The following is a 6,000-nucleotide window of genomic DNA, read 5'->3' as shown; positions in this document are numbered from 1 at the left end:
GGCAAATGCTTCCAGACTTCCAAAATAGACATATACCTGTTAATTTAAGTATGTTATTCTTCTAGATCAACTCAAAGGATTGCAGTTGGATAGCACAGTGTTATGCTGGCTCACTTCCCTTTCCTGAGATTAATTCCAGTCAGTGGTGATTGGGAAGGAGAGATTCCATCCTCAATCCATCTTATGCCTCAAAGTTTGGTGCTCTTCTCTCTTTTATTTAACATCTGAAATTGTGAGTGAGCTCATTGGTCAGATGGGGTTAAGTATCATCAGTATGCTGATAATATCCAATTGTACTACTCTTCCCCGGTAAATGCTGTGGAAGTCCTTTCCCAGTGCTTGGAGGCTGTGAGAGTTTGAATGGAGAATGTGAATCAACAAGCTTCAACAAGACTCTGAAGAAACTTAGTGGCTTTAAGTTTGGGGGCCCTTTAGAATCTTGCTTTCTGCCCAAGGAGTAGGTGATAATCATGGCTAGGAGGATCTTTGCACAATTTTAAACTTTGCAACTGGTGCACCTCTTCCAGGATCCAGGGCCCTATTCAAGGCGACTCATGCCCTGGTCGCCTCCTGCTTAGACTATTACAATGTGCTTTACATGGGGCTATCCGTGAGGGGTATGTGAAAACTTCAGTTATGTGTGTCTCAGATGGAATACACATTACATTTTTCCTATGCGAACTGCATATTAGTTTCTGGGTACAATTCAAGGTACTGGTGTTGACTTTTAAAGTTCACATGGCATGCAATTGAGTTATTTGAGGAACTGCCTCTTCCCAATTTCATCTGCCCTCCCCACCAGATCCAATAGAATGGGCTTTAGGGAATTTCATTTGGAGCATCCTAGGTGGCAGGTCTTTTCGTTCAGATTGCTTGCACTATGAAATCTTCTCTCTTCAGGGATGAAGTGGGTGGACCTGATGATCACTCCTGAGCTTTCAAAGGTCTCTCAAGAGTTCGTTATGCCAGCAGGCCTGGGAACTCCAAGGAGTACATTAATTAGTAAGGAGTCTCCCTTACTGTTAATATTCATCTGCCTATCAGTTTTTTTTTTCTTAGTTTTTTTTTTAATGTCTTTAATACTGTTTAACAATTACAGTATAATGGCTTTAGATAATGATTTTTTAAATATATTTCTATATTTCTATCTTTATTGGATTGTTGTAGGCTGCTCAGGCTGCTTTCTGTTATATGAGCAGCCATATAATTCTGATAACTAAATAAATATTGAACTTTCAGCTTCGCTGTAGTTCAGCTATAGTTCTAACTTGTAGTAAAAATGGTTAATAGAAAAAAGAGGTAAGGGCAAGAGGCATCATCTCTAAGGCAATTGAAAGTTTCGCTTTTTCTGTTTAACCGTCAATATTTCTCCTAAAGCTTATCTCCAGATTTATCCAAACATTCTGATCTAGGAAAATGAATTGCATTTAGTGAAATCCATCCCATTAACCTGAGACAGCTGCAGAACTAGTGGGCTAGGATTATTGCCTTCTCATCTGCAGTTACATTTCTACGGTATTATAGAAAGATTAATCATAATTATGCTAGGTATTACACTGTTTACCAAAAGCTACTGGCTTCTGGCTTCCATTTGCAAAACAAAAACTTGTACACACATCTCATCATATTACTCCTGTTTTCAGTGCACATAAGAACTGTCACAACCTACCACTTATCACTTGATATGTGCTTTGGATGAGAATTACATTAGCAAATTCCATTGCTTCTTGTTAAGTGTCGAATTCCAGTCAAAAGGGAAGTGTTATGATAGAAATATTAAAATGCTTAGGTTTGTGTTTGAATGAATGTGTTAGAAAGAAAAATGTATAATAACAAATACATTAGTAAGTTCACACAATCTATTATGCATTACTGGAGTAATCCTTATAACAGCTTGACAGAGTACAAAATTGTATTTTTTTCTGCGGATTATTTTTGGTTGGGTTGATTTTCCAGGTTGCATACTTTTAAAGATGGGATTGAAGCCAATCAGAGTCAGATCTTCCTGAGCATTTTAAATGATAGGTTGCAAATGATTCTGACATTTTTCCAAGTGATACATTGGCTTTAGTCTGTCTTGCTATAAAATATATATTTATTAATATGTAAAGTTCCGTTCTGATAAAACTTTATAGAAATTTTATTAAAGGTTATAATTGCAACTGGGCAATTATGAACAATACAAACTAAAAGTGGCTTCCCAATTTCATCACATGTATAATCAATTTTAATAACTTACCACCTTCTCTTAAAATGCAACAAATGGTCTCTTCCCACATCCCATCTCTTCTCTATAAACGAATACATTGAAGTAGTCCTTGATGTACGACGACAGCTGAGCCCAAAATTTCAGTTGATAAGCAAGACGGTTGTTAAGTGAGGTTTTGACCCATTTAATGATTTTTTCTTCTTCTCGCAGTTGTTAAGTGAACCATTGCAATTATTAAGTTAGTAACATGGTTAAGTGGCTTCCCCATTGACTTTGCTTGTCAACTGGCATGGACTTATGATGATCGAAGTGTTCAAGAGTCATGTGATCACCTTTTGCAACCTTCTGATTGGCAAAGTCAATGGAGAAGCCAGATTTATTTAACAATCATGTTACTAACTCAACAGCTGCAATGATTCACTTAACAACTGTGACAAGAAATATCCTAAAATAGGACAAAACTCACTTAACCATCTTCTGGTTTTCGGTGAATGATAAGTGAAAGCCAGCCTCTCTCAGAAAACAATGTCAGTTACTTGGTCTAGTCAGACAAAATGTTCCAGCTATGACATTATATGTCCAGTTAGTAAATCTTATAATTACATAATATTGAATTTCTTCCTAAAGAGATTTAGTTGAAAAGTGCTGCCCCTATAGTTATTTATATAATGTTGTTGCACTGTTATATAAAAAGGATTACTGCTAATCCTTGGTTAACAACAGCAATTGGGACTGAAATTGCTGTCGCTAAGCAACAGGGTCACAATCTCCCATGACCATTTGTAATTGCTGTTCCTGCAGCCTTAGTTGTTGTCATTAAGTGAGGATTGCAAGAATTGTTCAGCAAAGACCTCATAGCTTCCAAGGCCATGGTTTCCGAATTCCTGATAACTTCCTCATTAATTTTGAATTGGACAATTATGTGACTGCAGGATGCTGTGGTGGCTGGAACCCCAAAGATCAATCATAGATACCACTGGCTCAGCATTGTTGCAAGTTCAAAAGATAACTGAATGAGTAATCCTTAAACGAGAACCAGCTGTATGTGGAGGAGACTTTTTGGAAAACAAAAAAATTAATTCTATCTCATCATAGGATTAATTCACCAGGGGGTTTCAGAGGCACTGTTACATCATAAAAAAAAACTAATAGTTACTGGTACACCCTCATACAGCTATCAGCTGGGTCCTATTTTCTATCCCATCCCTATAAATGAATTATCTATTTGGGAAACATTCCAATTCCAATTAGCCCTTGCAAAAACACTTGTATAAAAGTCATTACTCTTGTCTATTTCTACTTCAACCATATAAAAGACTAAGCTTTATTCTAATAGGGGAAAGGGATTATTTTTCTCAGGATGCCAGGATTAATCTGTCAAACTATTTTGCAAAATGGCCACTGATCATTTGACTTTAGCATTTATTTCATGAAACTTGGTTCCTAAAATGCATGTCAAAATGTAGGTTTTGAGGTCAACGATCACTAGTAAAGGAGCAACAGTTACATCTTGAATTATTTTCGGAAAATATGGAAAGGATAGTGAAATAATGACAGAATCTCCAGCAGATGGCCATTCAGCCCATTTAAAAACCTTGAAGGAGTCCACAACCTTCCCAACAATCTGTTCCATTATGAAAATATCTTCTGGGACTTCCTGCTAATATTTAGTTGAAATTCTTTTTATTTTCATTTTATCCCATTGGTTCAGTTCCTATCTTCTGGATTAACACAAAATAATTTTCAAGTGTTACATCTTATTTTAATTTTAAGTCATTTTAAAGCATTTAATCACAAGCTGGCCAACTATGTATTTTTGTCTACTGTATTATCTGAACAGATCCTATGGTGCAATGTATCATGTGAATCCACAAAATTAGACTTAATGCAATAAAACATCATTAAGTTTATTTTGACATAGACTGTTTTCTTTCCTCCAAGCTATTTTTTCCCATCCTCTGGAACTTCTCACTATATTGCAGTTGTTGGAAATTATGAGTATACGTGATCCTCCAAGTATTTTGACCTCATTACTTTTAGGTTGGTTTATGCTTTATGCTAAGCCATACAATGATTTATTTGGTTTTAGCTTAGACTGTTGTGGTGAACTGTGGTTTATCATGGTTTAGTACAATACATAAACCAAATCATGATCTTTATTTGTAAAACTCAGAATTGATTTGAACTTGGAATAATGGTATTAAAGCAGTATAGATAAATCAGGTTCAGAGTAATATACTCTCAAAAACAAATTCCAGAAACTGGATATGGCATTGTGCTTCTACAAACTGGAAACTGGATATGGCATTGTGCTTCTACAAACTGAACCTTCCAAACTTTTTAAAAAAATATAGGGTCATGCATAGCATGTTGGAAATCTAATCAATTAGGTAGGTTTAATGCCTTATCTAATTAATACAGATGGGGATGTTGGCAGTATATACTAGATCAGGGGTGTCAAACTCACATTATCACATGACATATTGGGACTTACCCACTCTTCGCTAAACCAGGTATGGGTGTGACCAGCATGTGACGCATCCAGCCCGTGGGCCAGGAGTTTGACAGCCCTGTACTAGATGAACCCTCCTAGATACATTTGCCTCTTAAAAAAATAGGAGCAAGCTAGAAATGCAAAATATCTTTAAGCCATGGCCTATTCTTTAAGAGAATGCCATATAGACTAGATATTTCTGTTTCTACTTTTCTACTGATGTACATATTAAAGGATTATATATTGTCATTCAGGTGAGACTTGTGTGGGTTGGATGAGAAAAATTGTATTTGCTGGTGGACATGTTCCTTCCAGTTCTTAGTGGTCAATGGATTTTCCTTAGGAACAGTAGGGCAGAAGGAAATCATTAAACTTTTCTCTCTATCTATCATGGCCATTATTCTAAGTGAAAATATATACCTGCTATTTGTTACTGTTAAAAGTGTGTTTAGCTGAATTAGATTTAAATTAGAATTAGAAACAATCTTCATTTATAGTCCATAAGAAAATGTTTGAAGTTACTGAATTTTACTGTACCATATGTTGTTGGGTTTTAAAATATATAGTAGGAGCTAAATGAATGTGCTAAAGACTATTTTTCTCTGAAGTTCAGGTACTTCCTATACACGGTGACTTTCTGAGGTTTAGGTCTGAATTTAAAAAGGCTTTTTGTGTGCTATGAATTTAGATGCATAATTTCTTGGTCGGAATGGATGATATGTGAAGTTATCACTATGTTATTAAAATAATAGATTGCACAACTCCATATGACTCTGAGAACTGTCCTGGGTGATCCAAGATCTAAGGAAGGGTCTACAACAACTCGCCACAGCCAACTTCTTGCTGCCAGCTCACCATGGCGAACTTGCCGCAGGACAAGAATTATACTAATATCAAAGAAATGGTGGAATAGAATCATTAACGGATGCCAAAGGAGGGACAAAATGAAATGTGAATGACAAAAATTAAAATAATGTTTTAATTATTGTATAGAATTAAATTGTTGAGTTGGCCATGGCTAGTTGACCCTGGCAAGTTGCCCATGGCAAGTTGTCCAATTCTGCCCTGGAAGGTTGCAGATCATACTCTTCTCATTGTGTCTTAATGTATATTTTTAAGCCACATCTATGCATTAGGCAGGAAAGGGAACTCCTAAAAATAATTACACGACCACTTGATATTTTCTGTCTCTTAATTGCATTGGGACAGGAACAATAATATATAATCAGAAGATATATTTTTACTTATTTATAATCCACTTTTATTAATTTTTTAAAATCAATAATTCAAGAGGATG

This window comes from Thamnophis elegans, chromosome Z, assembly GCF_009769535.1.
Source record: "Thamnophis elegans isolate rThaEle1 chromosome Z, rThaEle1.pri, whole genome shotgun sequence".
Classification (NCBI taxonomy): Eukaryota; Metazoa; Chordata; class Lepidosauria; order Squamata; family Colubridae; genus Thamnophis; species Thamnophis elegans.
This window is presented reverse-complemented; position numbering follows the sequence as displayed.